Below are 25,605 nucleotides of genomic sequence, written 5' to 3' on the forward strand. Positions count from 1 at the left end.
TATCAACCGTGTACATTTTTTTGTCTGCTTCAAAAAGATTAGTCTGAATCCGCTAATGGTACTCTGTTACCTCGCAAAGATCAATACTGATATAGACCAGTCTTCGGATAACGTCGTTGTGTATGCAGTGGCCGCCTATCAACGATGACCTATTTGAAGGAGGCACGAAGAAGAACTATTATTCTTCACCGAATCTTGTCAGTCTTGGTCCTGCTATATGAGTGACGTTCAAGAGAAATTGTCCAAACTTCGACGGCTTGTTTGGGAAGATGTCATAAACTCGCCACCGAGTTTATATCGGCGTGTTTGACGGTATGTATTTGGGACAGCTATTAACTTTACGTCTGTCGAATATACTGTCCGGTGCAGAGGATTTATATCCAATCTGAGAGAAAAGTAGGACTCCATAACACTTTGGCATTATTCGTAGTCCATGGAGGATGATTATTTCGCCCAAGCTAAAATGACAGCGTGATTTATCCTCCCGGGAGCCCCAAAGACAGTGTCTTTAAATACCGTCTTATGCCGGGGAATTAGACATACGGGTCAGCGTTTCATCCAAGCCTTCTATCAATGCGGTATGAAAGCGGCTGCGTTGATAGACTCAGTGGAAAACCGATTCTTGGGGCTTAATGGATTATTAAAAATATGTGTACGATATCAGGCATTTTACTATGTTAATTCCAAATTTGAATCAATTTCACATCTTAAGTCTGCGTCGTTGATGTCCTTCGGGGATGGATGATACTAGTTTTTGATAAGGAAACACGAACTGAAGTCACTTACTCTTAATTGCTGATTAAAGTGAAGTCGTTAAAGTCACGTACTGAAAATATATCACGAGCATTTACAGATAACGGTGGAAAAGGAGTTAATATGTTCAATTTCATTTCCACAGTTTACCAATCGATGCAATTACGATATAATGTGTTTCTGATTCCATGGTGCTATCTGTGTTCAAGAATGTGCAGTCTCATAAGAAAAGTCAACCAATTGGCACCAGAACCAATTCTGTGAATCAATAAATGAGAAAGTAAAGAATAATTGGGGTTTGAACGCAAGAATTGTGTTGCAATATGTTGGATCCCGCAATTTATATCGTATAAAAGACACAAATACATCATACCAAGGAAAAGCAATCAGGAAGAGGTTCCTCAATTGTCTTTTCCCAACTGTTGGAGAATACTAACGCAGTACATGTAAAAGATATAACGCTCCCCAGACGTCTACAGCCAAACGGTTATCAACTTACTATTTGGCGTCCATAAAATCGTATTTCTTGGCTTCCTGGTACGACGTCTAAAGATATTGTTAATTCCCATATGAAGCGATCCGACAGTTATAAGCGGAGAGACGCGTGAAACCTTGGTTTGAACATAAAACTAACCCCTTTCCTGACACCAGTACGTCTCCAGAATTCGCATGTCTAGAAAACCTCCAATTCTTAAGGTTTATTTCAAACCAACACGTTTTCATCGATATATTCAATTATAAGCTCTCAACCTTCAAACGAGCTATCAATACGGCGCCACCATGAAGCCTAAAACGTCCAATATACACGACTTCTCAAATTTGGTCTTGGTGTCGCTGCATATATGTTACCACGGAGAAGAGACGTAATATACATCGGTTTCAGCCTATCATATTCCGAATGGTGCCGTTTAGAGTTCGTTAAAGAGGACGCGAGACGGTGTTAGGAACGTAAGCGTAATAAGATGCACAGTCGTTCCGTGTTCCACTGTCTGTCTGGCCTTGCTGATGATTGCTTGTGAACGACAATTTGAGGAGGCGATTTGATAATGTTAAGATATTTGCATTGCAAAACGATACCGAATTTTGGTAGTGGCACTGTTGATGATTGAAGAAGAAAATTATGTCGGCTACTGAATAGACAGTGACGTTATGTCATGAACTTAGCTTCATCTCGTCTGTCAATATAATGCGTAGCACAGATTCTTGCTATTGATTCTTTAATGCTTTGGTTTGGTTGAAGTGTACCACTGTTTTTAAACTGTATTTTTGTAAGTGTTGTTTTTTGGATGAGTGATGTAAGGTCCATCGACGATTCTTCAAAGAAAGAAATGTAATTGGACTGATAAGTGATCTATATCGATAGTGAAGAGGTCTTAAAAACCTTTCCATACGAAGAAATGTTATGTATTGATATAATTAAGGTTCACGCGGGCTCTTAATGATTATTCTCCGGACTAAACGAACCTCCAAAGAGGTTACAGTTTGCAGTCTGAACGTTAACAGATACTGGAGGAAGCATGATAAGGCGTAACAAATTATTTCTGTTTCTTAGTAAGAAGCTGGTCAAACGTATTTATAGTTAATGTCATCATTATGACAAGTAAGCATTACCCTGAAATCGATTTGTATGTTTCGAAATTTAAGCTATAACTTAGTGTTTATTTAACCCCTTGTGGTGTATCACTCAGGTGAAGATGGCCCAACTGCCTAAGCGATTGATTGATTGATTGATTGATTGATTGATTGATTGATTGATTGATTGATTGATTGATTGATTGATTGAGAGAGTGAGTGAGAGAGTGAGTGAGATAGTGAGTGAGTGAGCGAGTCTTGCTTAAAGTCGTCATAAACCATACGTCAGTTATATCACGGCGTGTCAGCTTAATGTGCGAGGAAGCGCGAGGTACTGCATGTCATAAATATTTACCATTTTGGTGAAACCCATGAGCACGTGCAAATTGCGACACATTTAAATAACTGGGCCACCCGTGTTCCTTCTCTTAAAATATCAAATCAGCTCGAGACACGTACAGTCTCTTCATGCAATAACTTCTGTATCCTCCTCCCTACTATGATGCCGCTCCACATAGTTGATAAACAACGTAACGATCATCAGAAACTTTATGCGTAGGAATACATTTTGGAAAGTTACGCTGCCATGGCGTGATGCGGTGCAATTCAAACTCTACGGAAAGCTAGTTCCCTGTTTGATGTTAGATGTTGACCAATCTGAGTATTAAGTGACTACTTTTCTCATCTTTGATAAGAAAGTATTAAAAACATGTTTTAAAACATCAGATTTAATTTAAACCAGGTAGGATTATACTAGGCTTTGCCTCTGGGGAGAAGTAGCAGACAACATCAGAGTGTCACACAGAACGAACTATTCTTTCATCACAGGGATGAAAGTGATGGAAACCTAATCTATTGACATTTCATCGTGGTTGTATATCACTCCAAATGTTTTACGGGTTAAAGAATGTTCAAGCCGTCGTTCCATAACTTGAGGTCACACAATATTGGTTATGCAGTGTATTAAAAATCTACATTCCATTTTGATAAATCATACAATTAGGTTATTATACACTGGATAATCGAGGATTAATAATTGCTATCACATTACACCACTGTGAAAGAATATATATCCTCGATTAGGGGGATACTAGAGTCTGAACATTTGGCAGTTCCTGTAAAAGGTTTATTCAAGCCATCCCAGATCCACTTTTACTGATTACTTTTGTTGTTGTTGTTGTTGCTGCTGCTGTTTAGCAACGCACTCAGCAGTATTCCAGCTATATGGCGGCGGTCTGTAAATAATCGACTCTGGACCAGACAAGCCAGTGATTGATATCATCAGCATCGATCTACGCAATTTGGATACGATGACATGTATCAACCAAGTAAGCGAGCCAGATCACCCAATCCCATTCGTCTCCACTTACGACAAGCATAGTCGTTTTTTACGGCAAGCATGGATTGCTGAAGACCTAGTATATCCCGGTCTTCACGGGTCTACTGATTACTAAATATACTTATGTCCTTAATACCACAGTTGATAATACTTTAAACAAAGACAAAATGCTGGGGGGAAGGGGGGGGGGATTTTGGCCTCAGGTTTCCACACATAAAACAATCAGTCACTGGACATCGTGGGTGTTTTGATATACTTATGAAGCTGGTCAAACGAAGATATAAATTTAATAAAGACACGAGTGGCCCACCGGTGGCGTTGTGTCTCTTCATCGTGCCAAGAACCTCTGATCATGGTTTGACCGCCTCCATGGCCTAGTGGTAGAGCTTCCGCCCGGAGAGCGGAAGGTCCGGGGCTCGATACCCGGCCGCGTCATACCATAAGACGTTAAAAGATGGTACTTCTTCTTACCCTGTCTGGCGCTCGGCATTAAGGGGCTAAAACAAGGACTGGTCGGCACGGAGTCAGTATACTGTGACTGAGTGGGATATTCATGTTAAACTGCGGCATGGTATCTCAATGAGCTAGCACTATAAATCGGCATCAGTCCGGACTAGTACAAGCAGCCACACTCACAAACACACACACGTACATTCACGTCGCTATATGAGTGCAATAATCTTGGACGCGACGTTAAACCCCATTTCACCTCACCTCACCTGATCGTGATTTCGAATCCCAGATGCAACCAGATTGTTTCTAGACTTGTCAGAACCATACCGTGCATGTGGGTTTCGCCAAAGTGGTAAACGACTGAGACCCGCATCACTTTGGGCTATCCACATCAAGCTGACACACCATGATATAACTGTAAATAAAGCGACAAAACCCTTTTCATATCCAATAGAAATCTCTTCCGGAAGTCGATTGTACAATTCCGACAACATCATGAGCATGTGTTTATGAATCACTATCAAATAGTAATGATACCAGGTGTTCGCGAAAAGGTTAGCGTATCCTGTTCCACCGGTGGCACCCATCACAAACACTCGCAAAGGTAGGTCAATTGTTCACCTGAAAAAAACATGGGAGCATATGGTTCAAGTCAAAATAGGGAATTGCATCGGACATCATTTTAGTCACTGATGCGTCAAATTTGAAAATGTCCTCCACGTGTAATACATTGAAAGCTGTGTTAAACCCAACTGACTCACTGTATGTATATAAGTGTTCAGAATACATTGACGAAATTAATGGACGGAACTAGATATATTCCTTCTTACTACTATCTAGATATATTCCTTCTCACTACTATATAGGCATATGTACTTCTAAAGTTCGATGGATTTATTTCATTTTTTTCTTTTAATAACATTCTGTGGCTGTCTGAAATAGAAAATGTCACATAATCTAACCAATTGTTTTTCAAGACCCAATTTCGACAGTAAATGATGGATATGAAGGGAAAATCGACTGAAATTAACTCAAAATGTACCACATAAAAATCCTGAAGTTTCATTGCAAACAAGTGATTTACACTTCATATAAATCAATTCATTCCCTTTTCACTTAATCATCTCCTTGAGGTGTGCCTATATCGGAGAGTCGGGCTTGTTTAAATATTTGCTTTTGTCACGTGATCAAATTCATCTTTAACAGACTACTGAGTAAATACAATTTTATGATGAAAAAGATCGTCGTTTGTACACTTTCCGTTAGATGATGACTTATGTGACTCTTGATATGAATACGTTTCAGTTTCTGATTACGACCAGCATGGTGCTTGAGGCACACTTTAAGCTTTTGTGTAACATTTGTCGTGAAAAAAGTATTTGAAAAACAGATCAAACTTAACATATCTTAAAGCTTTTCCATAATGGAAAAACATGTAATTATTTCATTCAATTATTTAATGAGAGTGAGTGAGTGAGTGAGTGAGTGAGTGAGTGAGTGAGTGAGTATGGTTTTACGCCGCTTTTAACAATATTCCAGCAATATCAGGGCGGGTATTTAATGAAATATCATGTAAAGAGAAAGATCGCGTTTTGTATAACATATACTTCTAATTGTGGAATTCAGGTTAACCCTTAATTTAGTTATTAAACTGAAGGGCAAAAGAAAGTAAACCGAGTTTGTTTTTATGTAATTGAAAATGGAAGGAGCTGTTGTTTAATCTGATTATGTCTATTTAGTCATAAGTCATTCCTGCAACAGATTGTAAAAAATAATCTGTGGCTGGGTAATTTGTTTAAAAATATATTGCTTCGATGAAGACTGGGGTAAGAAATGAATTTGCAACCACCATGTTAAATAGTGTTAATCTGTGCCGAAAAAAAATGTGTTGATTTTCAAAGATACGATGTCTAAGATCCTCATTTTTTCATTTTTTAAAGTTTTAAAGTCAAAATATGGTTTAAAAATAAAACCGCGTCTGGGCGCTAGTAAAGTTCATTGTTTGGATATAATATCGCTAACTTGGGATATTTTGAATTGAAAATTAAACAAATGATAAAATGAACTGAGAGGTATAGTTTCTGCTGCCTCTCAGTATATTTGGATATATTGTTCAGTGATATCGGTTAGCTGTGAAATAGCTAGACACAGCTCCGCTTTATCATCCAACATCCACTGGTCACTAATAAACCGCCAGGCAAAGCAATATACACACCCATGTTTCATGGTGGCAAAAAATGAAACAAACAAAAATTGGCTATTCCATGGTGATGTATTTGATACGGGTGTCAGAGTTGTGTTTTGAGCCTTACCTTTGCAGTGTTTAAACTACTGTTTTCACTTTTAGTAACGTTTTCAAAACTTTTATTACGTTTGGATCAAATCCAGTTTTGAAGTGAGTGAGTGAGTGTGTATTGTTTTACGCCGCTTTTCGCAATATTCCAGCAATATCACAGCGGGGGAACACCAGAAATGGGCTTCACACGTTGTACCCATGTCGGGAATCGAACCCGGGTCTTCGGCGTGACGAGCGAACGCTTTAACCACTAGGCTATCCGACCGCCCCTAATTTTGAAGTGTATACTATGGTTTGCCAGGCTGTTCACATGGCGGACAGTGGATGTCAGACACTAAAAAACTGAGCAGTATACTTAGCTTGTCCCGAACTACGGATAAAGTTAATAGTAATTAATAGTCCTCGGGTCAACGCGGTTCAACTGTATCATGTTTAAGGTTGTGTGTTCTTGCAGCAAACTATAATTGAAGACGAATATAGTTCAAAATTAAACTTCTTTTCCTCTTGTTATTCGGGAAATTGCGTTGTGTGATGATATATTGAATTACAAGATTCTATGTCAAGGTGAGACTGGTGTAATTTACTTAAAAGTATTTTAAGTGAAGTTTCTTTTTTTACTTCAAACAAATATTTCTAAATTAAACTTATCTTATGTTATTTTTATTCTACATATAAGTAACATGAAACGAAACAAAACACGACTTTGTCAGAATTAATCTTATTAATTCGAGACGCGAATATAAACATGAGGCGTTCTTTTATGAGTAATTTGTTTTCATCACGAATGATATTTATTTTGTACAATTTTCAAAACGAATGATATCTAGTAAAAATCAATGTGGACAAATTAAAACGCAAATATGCATGAACTTATAGCATCTGAAATGTATTATGCAACATACATATGCAATGTGCCCGGTAGCTGAAAAGGTACTGCCTCCATTCAACAGGTTCCATTTGTTTGGTATTGGGTTTCCCCCGAACATGTTATCAGTAGGTTAACAAGAGTTGTTCCCCTTTAATCTCTAAGGTTTACGAGGCACACTCGGTGATCTTTTAACGTCCGTTTGGGTGTCTGTCTGTATTAACACGATCCTCAATCACTATCTCGAAACAAATAGCATATATTGACATTATATATCTATATATACTTCTCAAAGCTTCTACAAAATACATTGAAGCTTTATCGAGACTAATGTTTAAAGATACTGAATTCAAATAAAACTATGTATTCTCTTTCGATGATAGATCACAGTGCTTGCATTCTGCGGATAGGTAAATATTTATCTCAGCCCCGTGTAGGTTCCAGGTTAGACTAGGTATTTGTGTGAAAATCATGTTATAATACGTATATATGTGGTCCATATAAGTTGTGTTAAAATTATGTTACATGTATAATTATATAAATTATACGGTCTTTATAATTTGTGTTAAAATGATGTTATAATATGTTGTACTTATGGTCCTTATAATTTGTGCTAAAATTATGTTATATGTTATATATAAGTAATATGGTCCTTATAATTTGTGTTAAAATTATGTTATAATATGTTATAAACGTGGTCTTTATAATTTGTGTTAAAAGGATTAGTCCATTATGGGAAAGGAAAATAACCCCATAATCATGTGGAACTAACCCCATAATGAACATTAGTATTTGTATTATCAACTGCAGGTAGAATGAGATGTAGGTAGAATGAGCTGTAAGCAGAATGAGCTGTAGGCAGAATGAGATGTAGGCAGGATGAGATGTAGGCAGAATGAGATGTAGGCAGAATGAGCTGTAGGCAGGATGAGATGTAGGCAGGATGAGATGTAGGCAGAATGAGATGTAGGCAGAATGAGCTGTAGGCAGAATGAGATGCAGGCAGAATGAGCTGTATGCAGAATGAGATGTAGGCAAATTGAGAAGTCATCGGGTCATGGGCCCTACTGGCAGTACGGGGCTGCTTTCTGAAATAAAGTGTGCATTAACAAAGAGAAGAGTTTGTTTATGTCTCACTTCTGAACACACGTAGGATGTTTGAAAGACATACATACAAGATACAATATAGATAATTGCTTGACTCATGTATATGAATTCACATAGCATATATATTACTATATCTCAAATCAAATGAAACAAAACTAGCCATGTAAAAATGTTTTCTCAGATTTAGCATTAAAAAGCAGATTTTGAAAATAGTAAGAGAAAAACAGTTTTTGCTAAATATAAAACATTTTCGATATCAGGTATAACTAAACAAATTTGTGTTGAGGGATGTAGCAAAAGCCGCCCCCCCCCCCCCCCCCCCCCCCCCCTTAAATTCCCTACTATTGCCCTCTTCAATAATACAAACACTTCGATTATAACATTTCTAGGAAGGTTGGCTGTCAGGAGTGTACACACATAACGAAAATTAACGAAAATGATTTGGGTTCTGGGAAGGGAAGATTCACGTTTCTGGTTTGGGGAAGACAGCAAGACGAAGCGACGACCCCGACCCCGCGTAATCCATTTTCTGAAATCATCCAAGACTGTTTAGCAGTTCACTTCACTCGGGATGCTAAGCCCAACCAATAACAATACCATCAATTCAGCAAACAAACACAAGTATCTTTAGCCTTGCATCCTCTCACGTCTCTAGTTGAGTCAAACTCGTCTCTACAAATCCACCAGAGTTCAATCACTGTGCATTTTCCACGACAATTCTATTACGATTTATCAATATCTGATTCTAGTCAGTGTCTGCAAAATCCAGGAGGCAAAGTTTCGTAGAGTGCAGTTGAATTAAGATACCCCCTCGACCTTTCATACAGGTCATTGATTCCAGACTAACAGTGAGAAATGCCCTCCGTCTGGTGCCTCTTGTATCATTAAAGCGGACAGTGGTCAGATGCCCGTCTGACATCTTAATTTGACCAATACTAATGTCACTGCCCACAACATCAATTTTCAATTAGCCTGGACTTCAGTGTTCGATTTGTCGTTATAATTGGGACGTTATGCGTTATAACGGGGAGGTTATAAGGACTGATAGTTGAAATTTTAAGATGAAGGTTGTCAATTTGTGATGAGGCGACCTTCACAAATCGCACACACACACATGTTCCGACGGGCCTGTTTAAATCCAAACGTTTGGCAAATGTTTAACTACTACTTCTTGTAGATGGTTGGGTGTTGATTGATGTTTACATTTATGGCCTCTCGGTAATCAAGGGTTAGAAGATGAATATAATTTTACTTTAATATTTTCAACGGGGACATTATCTCAGATTGAAGAAGAAGAATACGTTGAGTCCAAACTTCTTTAGTCGGCAATAAAACAAACAAATACAATTACTAATAGAAATATGTCATGCGGAGATTCCAACTCAACTACAAGTCAAGTCCAGCAAGCAGGTGTATCCTACTCGCGGCTGTACATACAGGTGCTGTCGGAATACCAGACTATGAAAATGTAAACATATATATACACTAATGGATAACACTAGACAGACGAAGAGACAATGGCGTTATCCTGGACATAGGACTAATGGGAGTGATTACAGACACGGCCCCTGGGAAAATGGATTCAATCTATAATTGTCATAATGTGAAATGCTGTGTTAGACAATGGTACAACTGACCGCTGTTACGTTTGGATTACATCATGTTAAATAGTCCAGATTTCCTAAACTAAATGTACTCAACACTGTACAAATGGCAAGTAGTTTTTATAATTCTTTAAATATCATGAGTGATATTAAGTCACTCTGTGACAATATGCAGGGCATATAAGAGCATAAGAAACATCTGTCTGCCTAAAACGTATTGTTATTATCCGAATATGTATATATTTGGAAGGCTTCTGTCTTCGAACGATGTAAGTTTACCAATAACTTATGTAATAATCTATGTCATAGTTGAAATGAAATGAAACAATGTTTTGCAAATACTGGGATAATATGATGTTTGTTTTGTATGAAATCATGGACCATTGTAATATGTATAAAAATGCACTTCCTCTGTGTGTGGGTAGGAGCGGAGGGGTAGACCAGCTGTTAAAACGCTCGCTCGTCACGCCGATGACCCGGGTTCGCATCCCCACAATGTGTATAGCCCATTTCTGGTGTCCTCCGCCGTGACAGCGCTAAGAATATTGCTAAAACCGGTGTAAAACCATAATCACTCACTCACTCTGTATATGAGCCTCTCATATGGGACGATTAAAGACTTGACTTGGCTTCGCTGTTTCCAGTGAATATTGTATACTTTAATGCCATGTTCCACATTTTATGTCATGTTCAATTCCTCAGTGATTTGAATTGGACGAAGCGTGAGAAAAATCTTACCCCTGGTAAATTGCTGGGTCATTTAGTTCTATGACTTTCATCATAAATATCCTATTCCCTTGAAGAATGTTGAAAGAGTGGTGCTTGATCCAATATTGACGTTGGCTGAAATAGTGGAATTCACCAAATCTTATTGGCAGCAATATAAACCAGCGAAATGATTCGAATTCGATATCGCCAAACTCACGAGGGTTGTCGAAGGGGCAAATTGAATTTCTCAATGCGCTTAGCGCATGCTTCCTACTAATTGATTTGTCTCGAACTGGGGTCCTTCTGGTTGAAGAAATTCACATTACTTGGAGAAATTTAGATCCAGTCAATTCGATAGCAGTTCTAAATTCATCCATTTTGATACCCCGAATATTTATGATTATAAGGTTAACTGGCATTCGGTTTGGGGAGGTCTCTCAACGGAAACGGTCTCCTTCGCGTTATCGATAAACAATTTCGTCGATGGGGATAAGAACCAACCGCAAATATTGCTTCGAGCGCAAACTTGCCCAACGAAAAAGAAATATTTTACGAGGGCATCTGTAAGTTATGACTTCAGCCGACGAGGAAAAGGTGAGGTTGGGATGTTCGGAAGCCTCGTGACACTTCGTGAATATCCGGAATTTTAGAACTTGGCGAAGGAAAAAACCATTGAAACTATTTCTTGATTTGGCTTTTTAGGTACACGCTATTTTGGTGTGATCTGAAATATTAAAGAAGAATAATACTTAACAAAAATATTGATTGGAGATGTTTGAAAGGTACCACGTGTGTTCCGTATGTCTCCATTCTGAGCCCAAACTGTGGTATCTTTAGCCCTTTTGAAATGAATTTAATTTTTCAAACGTTTAAAGGGTAAAGCTGATTTCATTGTAAAAAATCGTCCGATAGTCAAAATGGTACTAATCGCAGACTTGATATACGTTATCGAATCCCATTTTCGTGGATCGATGCTCATGATATCAATCACTGGATTATCTGGTCCAGGCTCAGTTATTTACAGACCGCCGTCTTATAGCTGGAGTATTACTGACAAACAAACAAACAATAACAAATATTTAAAAAAAGGAGGACGTGTCAAAGACCTGAGGAATACTATTCCCGATATGCAGAAGGGGAATAAGAGTGTGTAATTTAATACGGCTTTGAGCTGTGATATCAAACCGGGGTTCGAACCCACGATCATAGAATGATGAAACGCCTAAGGGACTTAACTCTGCACAGCGAAGTGCGGCTCCTGGGACGACCGGGGTATCCGTGCCCTGTGAAATGAGTGAGTGAGTGAGCGAGCGATTCCAGACAGGGCTACAACTGGGCGTCCGCCGCCGTCATATTGCCGGAATATTACTCATTCTTCGATGTAATTAATTTAAAATGGGTTTACAAAAGGAACTAAAAATTATATGAATGTGTTTTTCAAATCGTCGTAAACATCGTCTTTTTGGGGCAGGGGATTAGTCCAGTGGTTAGGCGCACGCTTATAGCGCTTAAGACAGGGTTTGACTCCCCACAGGAGCGGTCGGGTAGCCTGGTGGTTAAAGCGTTAGATCGTCATGCCGAAGACCCGGGTTCGATTCCCGACATGGGTACAATGTGTGAAGCCCATTTCTGGTGTCCCCCGCCGTGATATTGCTAGAATATTGCTAAAAGCGGCGTAAAACCATACTCACTCACTCACTCCCCACATTGATATATATTTGAAATCAGTTTTTTCTGTCCCGCACAGTGACATTGCTGCATGGGATATTATAAGGGTAAGCTATTTCTTCTGGCATTATCATTTGCGGAAGTCCGAGGTCTTCCATTAACTGCCCGACGAAGGAGGGCAGTTGAAAAGACCGAGGGCTTCTGCAAATGACAATGCTCTGAAATATAGCGTTACCGTTATTTTAGCTAAAATGGATAGAATTTGTTATCAAATAAAAATAAACAATATCGGTTTTGAAACATTTAGTGCAATAACTTTTGTGCAATTTACTTTTACAAATGTGGAAACGTCATAGAACAAACCAGATGACGTCGCTATTGAACGTGGCCCGCTCATTTCTGATAACATGCGAGCGGTTTAATAATAATTCCATCCATTTTAGCTATAATTAAAAATTACAACGTGAAAAAAACTCACTTACACCGCCACCATTGTACCGCAACAGAACCAAACAGGATAAATTACACTAATCATCCTCGATAGAGCTGCATCGCTACCATCGGCGCAGGAAGGACGTGGAAATAAACCTGCCCGTAATTGGACGGCCACTGTCCTTGTCGGACACGTGAAATGTTATGATTAATGAAAATTGTCAAGTTAACAGAAGAGCTTCGGAATAGAACCAGTCGGAAATGTATCACGGAAATCAATTAACTGTCAACACAGCCAGCTCAAATGTGCTTCTTCTGCCATTAAAGCGAGTGTATCATTCCAACGTTATCGTCACTAAGTATCCTACTTTGCAAAACAAAATTCATAAAAAAACACGTGGAAATTGGAAAACATATCTCTCCTGGTATTATATTACTTTTAAGATTAATTACTTGCCTTAAAAAGCTGAACAGAAACCTTTCTGAAAGAAATAATGTGTGGTCAATGCTCGAGCCCGGAATACCCCCAAAGTTTCAAGTTTAGAGTCGTCAAAAGTGTTATCGTGGAAACGACTTTATTTAAAAAATATTTTACTGAAGTGATTTCCGCTATAACAATACATTGATGCCCTGTAAAAGACGTTGTTTTTCAGTCTTAAATTGATCTCCAACCTTCCGTATCTTTAATACGGGACATTTCGACATTCTCGGCGTAACAAATTTGGTGTCTAAATATAAACGCTATTTCTTCCTATTTGGACGTATATTAAAATATTTTTCTCGAAAGGATAATAACTTTACCAATAGATCTGGGCATGTTTCCCAATTAGATTATGCATGTTTACGCCTTGGCGTTCTCTAAGAAAAGTAACAATTTCCTCAAGGTCGTATGGTATACTTAAGACTCATACGTAGATGAGAGATGTGTCCTCCGGACTCTGGGCGAACTTGTAAAAGGTTTTCTTAATAGACGGGATTCTTATATAATATGTTTATAAATTTAGCCTACATTTCTCTAAATAGGATTAACGGAGGGTCGGGTTTTTAGCTGTTATTTAACAAAATGTCAGCCACAGCAAAAGTCTGAAGGACTCGGAGCTCGGTAACAGTTTTTCTCAAACGCACGCACGCACGCACGCACGCACAGAGAAACAGCTGGAATATTCCTGACTACTTCGAAATAACCAAACTAAAAACATCATCTTGTGTCGCCAATGCGAGGATAATTGACTTCAATAATGTTTATGGAGATATTCATTCATTAACAGACAAACAACCACAGATAACACAAGGCCGTAGTTAACTCTCTTTTTTAACAAGCCCGTCCCATTCTATAATCAGCAAATCAGGAAACTGTAGTCCATTAGTGGGCGTGGAAAAACAGACGCATTTTTGTTTGCTTTGTGACTCAGCGATGGTGGGTTTCAATTCCGGTTCGCCCTGGTCATGTTTCTTGTTTTGTCAGCACTATACACGTGCTTGTGATTTCACGATAGCGGCAAACAACCTGCACCACTTCGGGCTTTCCTCCCACATCAAGCAAACACGCTCTGGTAATTATGTTGAATAATTTTGTGGTCATTTTAACTTCCCGTATACCTAGTGGTAGAGCGTCCGCCCGGAGAGCGGAAAGTCCGGGGTTCGATCTCTGGCCGCGTCACACCAAAAGGTGTTGAATGATGGTACTTGTTGTTCCCCTGTCTGGCGCTCGGCATTTAGGGTCTAAAACAAGGACTGGTCGGCTCGGAGTCAGTATACTGTATCTGAGTGGGGTATTGATGTTAAACTCTGACATGGTTTCTCAGTGAGCTAGCACTATAAATCGGCATCAGTCCGGACTAGTACAAGCAGCCACACACACACACATACACGTGCATGCACGTCGCTATATAAGTGCAATAATCTTGGACGCGACGTTAAACCCAATTTTACCTCACCTCCCATATACCTTCAAATTAATGTGTGTAGCGATTTGCTGTGCAGAGTTGCGTCCATTGGGCACGCCAGAAACCTATGATTGTGGGTTCGAATCCCGTATCGCCCCGATTATGTTCTAGGGATGTCAGCACCATACACGTGCTCGTGGGTTTCACGGAAGTGGTAAACGTCTGAGACCTGCATCACTTCGGGCTTTGTTCCCACATTAAGCTGTCACGCCGCGACATAACTGGAATACTGTTAAAAGCGGCGTAAAACCCAACTCACTCACTCACACAAATTAATGTTGCCACATACCCTTCTTAAGCTTTGTTACACCTAGGAATTATTTCAGATGAGCTCTAGATACCCCATACTAATCAAACGCTTAGCTGAATACTTCTGGTTACTGCAATGTGTTGTGACCTATTTATGTTCTAAGTACCAATCATTTCTGACGCCAATTCCCAGAATCGATATGGAACTACATAACTTTTGACATTGCCACCTCACTGATATCATCGAGTGCAGATATTTTGTCACGATTAACTTTATCGTTATCTATCGTCATCAATAAAGATGTCCATCCCAGATAACGGGACATATTAGGAACAATTTAAAGCGTTATCCACGTCCAAGTTTCTTTGGAAAGAGGGCGATTAGGTTTAAGCAATAAAAGTCATCGCGAGGTATTCAGTATCGCGTGATCGTGAAACATGTACGCATGCGTATACGTGTGGCACGTGAACCTCCTGAATTCTCGGGTTAGGGAGTGCTTGGCTTTTGTGGCGGTGCTGATGTGAGCGATGGATTAGCCATAGTTATAAATGTTCCGGAGGAATAAAAATTCATTTGTAGAAATAGACCTGGGAAATATCGTCCTCGTCCCGGGTATATTGTTCCACAGGAACCAATACTCCTGGTATTTCGATTCCTCCAGAACAAATGTTCAGGGGGAACATATTTACTCTCACACTTATCGTTCTTGATTGAACATGACTTAAAATATTTCTCATCAAAGATTCGCTGTGCAGAGTTGCCTCCCTTGGGCACGCCAGAAACGTGTGATTGCTGGTTTGAATCCCGGTTTGCTCCGATTATATTTCTAAGACTGTCCTCACCATACCCGTGCTCGTGGGTTTCAAACGTCCTAGACCTGCATCACTTCGGGCTTTCCTCCCACATTAAGCTGACACGCCGTGATGTAACTGAATACTGTTAAAAGCGGCGTTAAACCAGACTCACTCACTCACCCTTCAAATACATTCTTGACCTTTGATACTTATTTGTTCAGATGGGTTGCTGAGGAAACTGTGTAATGTCCTTAATGAGATCTTCATCAATTTCAGATTCCCGAGAACGCTTGACCGCATGGGAGTGGCCAGATCGTGGAAGGAGGGCGTGGTCAGCGGTAACGATGACAACAGTACATTGATTAAACATGTTTCGTTTATCATGTCAGGGAGTCTACACAAGACATATAGACTAATGTAGACTCCCTGATCGAGTATTAATGCATGGCACGAAACATGGGTACATCAATTCAACAGATGGATGCGATTTAGTGGTGATGTTGTGACGATTCACGTACCTTGTCCTTTGCCCAAAATATGTATGATTGATTAAATAAGGCAATTATTCCAAAAATATTATGCCATGACAGATTAAATAATAAGGTAATATGATGTTTGTTGCTTGTTGTTTAACGCCACACTCGGCAATATTCCTGCCATTTGATGGCGGTCTGTACATGATCAAGTCTGGACCAGTCTAGTGATTGACTCCATGAACATCGATCTACGCAATTGGGATACGATGGCATGCATCAACCGAGTCAGCGAGCCTGACCCACCCGATCCCTCTTCGCGTCTTCGCCTCTTACTACAAGCATAGTCGCCCCATCACGGACCAAGTTCAGACCGTGGAATGCTCCTGACCGTAAAGTGATTATCATGAAATGCTGAATCTTCATTGGTATAATACTATTAAAGAAAGGGGACTTCTTTACCTTCTTTTGAGCATTGACAGATGAACTATAGTAATATGAAACAATTTAGTGTTCTTTAAATGCTTTTGAGTGTTAAAGACCAGGATTATTCCAGGTGATAAGGTTTTTGTACATGTCTTGGGCACTGGGTTTCACGTCTTGAATATAAATATACACGCTTGAGTTTATTCTGTTTCTTTTACAAAACATGTTTGGCATTTGTATCACATCTGACCATATGTGTTTGTTGTAAATCTTTCTACTGTTGTTTTCTCAAGTCTTCGGTAAGTAAGACGAAATTCCTGTTAGAGTTTAATCGCATAGACATAAGTATGATATGTTAAAAATTATTTCGCCTGCTTCTTATTGTTTTGTCATCTCAGTATTCTACATGGGTGCACATGTGCTCGACAAACAATAGAATGATAAATGTCAAGTATCGCAAAAAGTATTTGTATTCACAAAAGGTTTAGCCTTTAACATATTTTCGCAAAGATAAAAGTTAATCAATAAAAATATGTGTGTCGATAAAAGATAATGAATAAAGTTTGAATCACTTTGCAATTTTTTACGAATAGCACATATCATAGGACGAATGTAAATGTACACGTTTTTTGTCTCCAGCCAATACCTTTGAAAAATATTCATTGTTGTAGATGCAGCATCATACAAATGTCATAATAAAATTCATGCACTTCAATTAAATTAAAAATATTAATGGATATTCAGTATTTCGCAATGATCATTCATGCACGTCTTCATTCTTTTTTCCACATGTGATTTTTTTGTGTTCAGCATGTGTTGTGTGTGTGTTCTTCAACAAACAACCATGCTTACCATAATACGACAGTGCTGCCATATCCCAGACCAACTGCTGCGCCGTATTAGAGTAGCCTCCCCTTGTACATGGTTGGCACCTGCGGGAAAATTGACGCCGCCAAGTGGACATTTGTTTTCAGCAGGTTGCTGCGTATCGAAGCTACTGTGACATATAACGAGGTATTTGTTTCTGTCATACGCAGGTCCAACTCTTCGGAATATCCCCCTTTTGTGAAAATATCTGACGTGTATAAGAAATCCAGCACTAAACTCTATTTGATATGGGTATTAAATTGATTGGGTGTCACCAATGTCAGTAGAATTGATAGGCTATAGTTGTTTGTCATTTCAATGAAAATTGTCATTGCCTATGAAATGCATGAGTGAAAGTTTAACAAATATTTGAGTCAGCAATTTAGGATGCTGTTGTATCAATATGTGTATACAATATCGATAACCGGAAATCATGAAGTCTTTGACAACTTTCACAAATGTCATTGTCATGGTCAAATGTGTCCTGTATGCATGAACATGTCAATGTCTTTACTAATTTAAAGTAAAATAAAGTAAACAAATGTAAAGGAATTGAGACATAAAGTAAAATAAATATTAATTTTCTCACTCTAATTTTTCATTTCATTATCATTGTCATAATGACAATAATTTTTAATAGCTGTCAATTCCAATCAAAGTGACTAAAGTAAATTGAAAAGGCATTTATGATAAGGTTGTGTGATATGATCCAAAATGAAGCTGCAGTCAGACCGAGCGGAGTTGCCTATGACGTCCACCTCTTAACCCCTTCTCACCATACTGCCTGCTGTAACAATCTGTATCACCGTTGTGCCTGATATGCAGGTAAGTACAAACTTATTATATTTTATGGTGTGAAGACTTTTTTGCTAACCATTATTTGAACGTCTCATTTCAACTCAGACCTTTTACTTCAAAGCGATAAATTTCTGCATGACGATCTCATTACCTTCGACAGAAGGCCAGGTCGGGTGAACTACTGAATCATCCAATAAAGGTTGAGGTCCATAAAATCTTGGTACAAGTGAGCAAAGTATTCCGACAAGAATGTCTGTTTTCTGTAATTTGAAATGAACGGCTAGTTCCAAATGTAAATAATTAAAGACGTGCCCTGTCATTTTTAGTGCTATCTCATCTACACCCGAAATGTACTACCATTGAAGAAATATCTGTTTTCTTTCGTTAAAAATGAATGGAGGTGGAAGAGATAAGTAGTTTACCTGCTTGTTTCACAAAGGACAAGGAAGCATTATTCAGGTGTATTTTCGGCCCATTGGGTATGTCAAATTGTAACTTTGAAAATACTGGAATGAATATTATTAGACATTTTTTTTTAAATGGCTGACAACATGCTATATCTCTTTCTTACACTTGTGAGTGAGTGAGTTTGATTTTATGCCGCTTTTAGCAATATTGCAGCAATATCACAGCAGGGGGTACCAGAAATAGGCTTCACACGTTGTACCCATGTTTGGAATCGCACTTTGGCATGATGAGCGAGTGCTTTAACCACTGGGCTACCCCACTACCCCTCTGACACTTGTAAGTTTGGGAAGTATTACAATACATAAAGTTTGTGACCCAACATTATGTTTCATATATTTGTACTGTTTGTATCTCTATATCTTAAGAAAATTAGAACCAGTCAAAGACTTGTTCATGTATAAATATTAGTAAAATCTTTCTGAAAACTTCTAAAATCAGCATTTTAAGACATTTATAGCCTAACATATTTATGTAGTGTTTTTGTAAGTCCAAAACACCGTTTGTTGAAATGAACAAAGTCTGGTCCTCTTTCATGTGAACTTCTGTGATAACTTTCATAGCGATTTGTAAAGGTCTTTCACATGTTTAAACTCATGCAGATCCCATACCTTGTTCTGTCATAGTCATGATGGGAAAAGGCAAATCCAAACCAAAAACATCAGGGTCAATCATGTTGCTTTGGGGTTAATTTCTTAAAAATTATGTGAGTTAATTCTTTTCACAAATATGTTGACAAAAAGATATGAAAAAAACTATTTCCAATCAAATGCACCTTTTACGTTTGTTCTTTTACTTTTCCCAAATTAAAGGTAGGTTTGCCTATCAAAAATGAATAGGGTTTCTTTAATGATGAAGAAATAATTGCCTACCTACTCATACCTCTTAAGGGTTTGGTACCAGACACACAAGTCCTTCAAGGGAAGAGGTGAAGTCATGGGTGAGAGATGCCCACTCACTCACTGCTCGTTAGGGTGTTTGACTGATCGAACCATTGATGCCATGCAATTATCCATGACCCAAAGGGTTAGTTAGGTGAAATAGGGGTTAACATCACGTTCAAGATTATTGTAGTTTACAGCGATGGGCATGTGTGAGAGTAAATATGTTCCTCCTGAACATTTGCTCATGTGGAATTGATATATCAGGAGAATTGTTCCTGTGGTCTATATTCTTGTGGGGTATATTGTTTCAGAGGAACTAGTCTGGATTAATGCCGATTTATGGTCCTAGACCACTGAGATACCATACCACAGTTTAACATGGATACCCCACTCAGACACATTATACTGACTCCGAGCCGACCAGTCCTTGTTTTAGCTGCTTAATGCTGAGTGCCAGACAGGGTAACAACAAGTATCATCTTTTAACGTCTTTAGATATGACACGGCCAGGGATCGAACTCCAGGCCTTCTGCGGTCCCATGACCTGATAGCTATTCACTGATGACAAGATCAAGTATCAGGATAATCACTTTATGGTCAGGAGCATTCCACTGTCTGAACTTGGTCCGTGATGGGGTTGTCCAGAATCCCCATGGTACTGCCCCATTGTGGACGAGGCTCAAGCACTGGAAGTACTCCATTACAGGTTGATGTATCAATTATTCCATCACAAAAAAGGCTACTTTTACATTCAGATAAAACAATCATATAACTTTATTCTGAACAGTTATCTCCCAAAGACCTTCCTTGTATTCTGCTGAATATTTGGACATTAGGGATTTGGCTTTGTGTCAAACAATGTATGGAAATCTATAAAGTGGAAAGATGAAAGTTTTTTTAGCTATTTACTTTGTTACACAGTAGTTTTTGCTTAGTAATATGATCTCCCCATCCCCCTCTGCAGAGGGACCACATACTGTTTGTACATGGAATGTAATTTTGCAACTTAAAACTCCACAATCACTGCTCAGATCTGAGCAAATTCTGACCTCTGGAGGATATAGTATATTTCCAAGTATTGCTATGCATTACTATTGCAGTAGTTGCACAACGGTTTCTGTTATGATAGTGTAAAAGTATTTTAAACATATGTTTATTGCAGGTTAACAATTGACTTGTCTTTGCATGTGTTTGTGATGGGTCACCGGTGGTGCAGGATACGCTCACACTTTCACGAACGCTTGGTGTCATCACAATATGATCATACATATGATACTGTCGGAAAGGTACAATAGTATCCGTTATTAGTAGAGATTTGTTTTATTATGGAAAGGGTTTTGTGACTGTTATTGTCATTGTAACACTATTCATGGTTAGAGATATATTTGTTTTCGAGGATGCCACAAGTGTGAGATTAGTCTGAGGATTGTATCAAATTTTGCTGACCCAACCACTTTATGTAACACTATAAGCCCAACCCCAAAATACATGTAACATTTCTCCTTGACCTCCTCTCCCCCCAACCTCCCACCACATCACCCTCCCTGCAATAAGTGATCAGTCCCCCAAAAAGGTTCAAATTCCTCTAATAAATGACCAGTCCCTTTTTAAACATCTTAAAGAAACTAAATCAAGAGATATTTATTCCAAGAATAAAATTACATTTCTAAATGTGTCCTTCAGACACCAGAAACTTATGGTAACTGTTACAATTTTAACCATTCCATTGGCATTCCAATACAATGAATTTTAAACCCTACTATTGCATTGCTTCAGATGCTACAAAGCATCACAGTTACTGATGGCTGTCATTGACTAATATTTCAGCAGTTGGTTCTGATGAGCTACTAATCGATCAGCATTATAGCCCTTTCTGTGGTCATTAAAAAAAGGACTCTATTAACAGGGAAAAAATATATCTAATTCTCTTAAAGATTAGAACTCTAATATGAGCTGTAGAAAACTGATACATGTAATTGGTAGAACGTCATGTTTCATTTATCTCCCTTTGACTGCTCATTGCCTGAGAGAAAGAACCACGGCATTTGATCTGCATGGAACTGTGTTTTAGTTTGTTTTTTTCATTTTGTGAGAAATTATACACATGTATATTGTTTTCATCTGATTGCTAATATTAAGACATATTTTGACATTTTGGGACAGTAATATGAGAAATTAACTTTATTACAAATATGACATGTTTGTTCATTTTTGTTCTTGTTTTGAAATTAATCATGTTCTTATCCAGACACAAGCAATTACATGTCCTTATGACTGACTGATATTAATATTCGATTGACAGATATTAATATAAAGTCTCAACTTTTTCAATGTATGTTAGGTTGTAATGACATGAGACAATCTTACTTTGCCTGAATGTGAGGTGAGGTGAATTGAGTTGAAGATGGGTTTAACGGCGCATCCAAGATTATTGCACTTATATAGCCACATGCATGCACGTATGTGTGTGTGTGTGTGGCTGCTTGTGATAGTCCGGACTGATGCCGATTAATAGTGCTATCATACTGAGATACCATGCCGCAGTTTAACATGAATACCCAACTCAGACACAGTATACTGACTCCGAGCCGACCAGTCCTTGTTTTAGCCCCTTAATGCCGAGTGTCAGACAGGGAAACAACAAGTACCATCTTTTAACGTCTTTTGGTATGACGCGGCCTGGGATCGAACCCCGGACCTTTGCTTTCCGGGCAGACGCTCTACCACAAGACCACAGAGGCGGTCTGACTGAGTGTGAAATGTAAAGAGAGTTGAAAAGTAAAACATATGACTAGTTAATACTTCAGCATGCAGTCGGATGTAAAGATTGGTCCTGCTTGTTCAACTGCATATCTAATGGATAGAGTGTCTGCTCAGAGAGCGGAAGATTGGGGGTTTGATCCCCCTTTGTCATACCCAAACAGGATTCCCTGTTGTCACTCTGCCTAGCATTTAGGGGATAAAACAAGGACATGGCTTGGAGTTGGTAGACTGTGTCTGAGTGGGGTATCTAGGGCTGGGACAGGTGGGTCCAGAGTAGGTTCGGGTACCCAAAGGACTACTGGTACCCGAATCCGTGATTAGTCACGTGATATATTGTTTAATGACAAAAATGATCTAAAACTCTATGGTTACACTACAAGTCAATGTTCGCATTTCTTTCTGACTATACACCCATTGCTTCTGACTTTTATATGTTTGAATAAAGATAAAACTTCAGTGTATGCATGACCTGTAAATAGTTTTTGCCAGGTCTCCGGTCAAACTATTCCCAATCGGACATGTTGTAACTATCTCTTGAGACCTACAGCAGGTACCCAGGTAGGGTCAGGTAATAGTGGGGTGGGTATACCCGGGTAGTACATCTGGACTTGTCCCAGCCCCAGGGGTATCCATGTTAAACTGTGGCATGGTATCACAGTGGGCTGGCACTTTAAGACCAGCATTAGTCTGGACTAACACAAGCAGCCACACTCACATGTGCAAGCTGATCGCTATGCAAGTGCCAGGTACACTTCCATTGTAGCAGATAGCTGCATTAATTGTTTGATGCTTGTAATGAAGCGACACACTACAGTGTGGTTACCGTATTCGATGTAATAAACGCCCAGGGTGCTCTCAATAATAGAAATAGGGGGCTCTTATTAGAATATTATTTTGGTGGAAAAACAGTTGAAAGATAAATTTTGTGGTTTATGCTGACAGCCTGAAATGTTTATGCATGACATATATTTTTCCAGAATTTAATTGCCCATGATTAAGGGTGCATATAACACACGAGTGCATAGTATATGCGAAAAAATAAGTCTTGTTTACATTGATCAATCGGAAGGGGTGCCAATTGGGATTGTTCGCTAGCCAATATATTAGCAAATATCACCGTGGGCGCTTATTAGAGCGAGGCGCTTATTACGTCGAATGCGGTATTTAAAAAACGGGGATAAATTCAACTTTTGATGAGTCCGGATTAGTAGCAGCAGCCACACATACAAGCACATGCACATCGCTACATAAGCAGGGTATGTTTTAATTCTGATTTACCACCTGCACCAGGTGCAACCAAGTGAATTAATCAGGTTGCACCACCAAAATATGGGCTGCACCATTTCGTCTAAACTGAAACACTGTATTTTACTTTATTTTTGATATTGAATAAATTCAAAGACAAAATAAACTTGAGAATGTGCTCCAGTATTTTATTTTGAGGAATTCTGTGTATGGATTTTCACATTTGATATCCAGTAAACAACCGAAAACAGAAGTTTCAAAGTGTCTGTTTGTTGTGAGTGAGTTAGTGAGTGAGTATGGTTTTACGCCGCTTTTAGCAATATTCCAGCAATATCATGGCGGGGGACACCAGAAATGGGCTTCACACATTGTACCCATGTCGGGAATTGAACCCGGGTCTTCAGCGTGACGAGCGAACGCTTTAACCACTAAGGCTACCCAACCGCCCGTTTGTTGTGATTGTAACACCTCATTAGTGACTGTTCTAGTGGTTATTGTGAAGAAATAATTCTGCAAGTTCAGCGCATTCAGGCGTGTGTATTTCACTCATTTTCATGAACTTTCATTTCCTGTATTCTAAAAGATTTGCAGCCATTTCTAAAAAAATTCAGTTTTTGTCATATAACTGCTGCCGTGCAATTGTGGTGGGAAATACCTGGTAATAATAGTTGCCTTCACTTGAAATGTTTTACCTGCAGTGCTGCAGCTTGGAAATAGCGAAATGGATCCCTGATAAGTGCAATAATCTTAAACACAGTTAAACCCCATTTCACCTCCCCTCCTGCTTGTTCAGTCTCACTGAAAGCTACACCTCGACCAGTGTTTCTACAGTTGGGTCAGATCCGTTTAAATACTTTACAGATCACTTTTTAACCATTTTGCTTTTGGGGCAGACGGTCTTCACCATGGAGGCGGTACACTTGCTTCTGTGAAGATTAAAAGCTTCCTTTACCAACATCAACTAAACTAAAAAGAAAAGGACTGGATAGATCATGTTCATCTGAGCTATGCTGTCTTGTAGCTATCTTGTAAGAAATCATGTTATGTGCCAATATTACATGGAAGGGATCCCCATTTTTCAATCTGGCATGATGAATCTTAGATTTTATAATATGTGTACTGTTCCATTCTTGTCATGAACATTAGTGGGTACTTTAGCCCAGTCCTCTAATGCGCATCAATTCATTGTGGAGAGTTGCATCCCTTAGGCAAGCCAGAATCCCATGGCCATCGGTAATTAATTACAGATTAATTTTGCAACAGATGATGGTTTTCAGATCTGCTGACCCATAGAAAATTAAGGCCACACTTTTTATATTAAATGTTTTATGAATTTGATCTAGGTTTTCCACACAAGGTTGGTTAAATTAAAATAAAAATAAATAGATGTCATCTATCTATCTATCTATCTATCTATCTATCTATCTATCTATCTATCTATCTATCATTCCGGCGTTGGCTTTTTTAAGGAATTTCAATTTCGCATTTATATATTGTATAAGAGGGTCTATGTTGCTTGCGGGAGACTTAATAAAAATTAATATCTTTATGTCTAATTTATTTCTTGGAACGCCTGCGTTTCAGTTGGGGCAGTTGGCGTGTGAAACGAAACATAAAAAAGGTGTAGCCTAAGAATGGAAACAAAATCTGCCAAGCTCTATAGTCTTTATTCCTCCAAGTAGCAAAAAAGTGCATTCAATACATCTAACTGCAGGTCTTCAGACAAAGGCTTTACGAGAAAATCTTGACTCAAAGATGCACATCAGACAGCATGTTAAGGTCAACTTTGAAAGAACAGAAGAAAAAAGTGAAATATCTTTTATGTTTTATAATTTGCCCACAAACATTCGAACTTTCCACAAACTTTACTCTAAGAAATATAAAAGTCACGTAAAAA

General features: G+C 38.7%; 1 long non-coding RNA gene across 1 annotated transcript in view; it reads left to right on the forward strand.

Moving 5' to 3' along the window:
* The window catches only part of LOC139473800 (uncharacterized), a 151,637-nt gene extending 133,283 nt beyond the window's left edge, over positions 1-18,354 (forward strand). The window contains exons 2-3 of the long non-coding RNA XR_011653965.1: positions 16,064-16,125; positions 18,274-18,354. This is a non-coding gene — a long non-coding RNA (uncharacterized lncRNA). The remainder of the gene's footprint in view (positions 1-16,063; positions 16,126-18,273) is intronic.
* Positions 18,355-25,605: the final 7,251 nt, after the last annotated feature.

This window comes from Haliotis cracherodii, unplaced genomic scaffold (genome assembly GCF_022045235.1).
Source record: "Haliotis cracherodii isolate W230 unplaced genomic scaffold, xgHalCrac1.p SCAF_3, whole genome shotgun sequence".
Lineage (NCBI taxonomy): Eukaryota > Metazoa > Mollusca > Gastropoda > Lepetellida > Haliotidae > Haliotis > Haliotis cracherodii.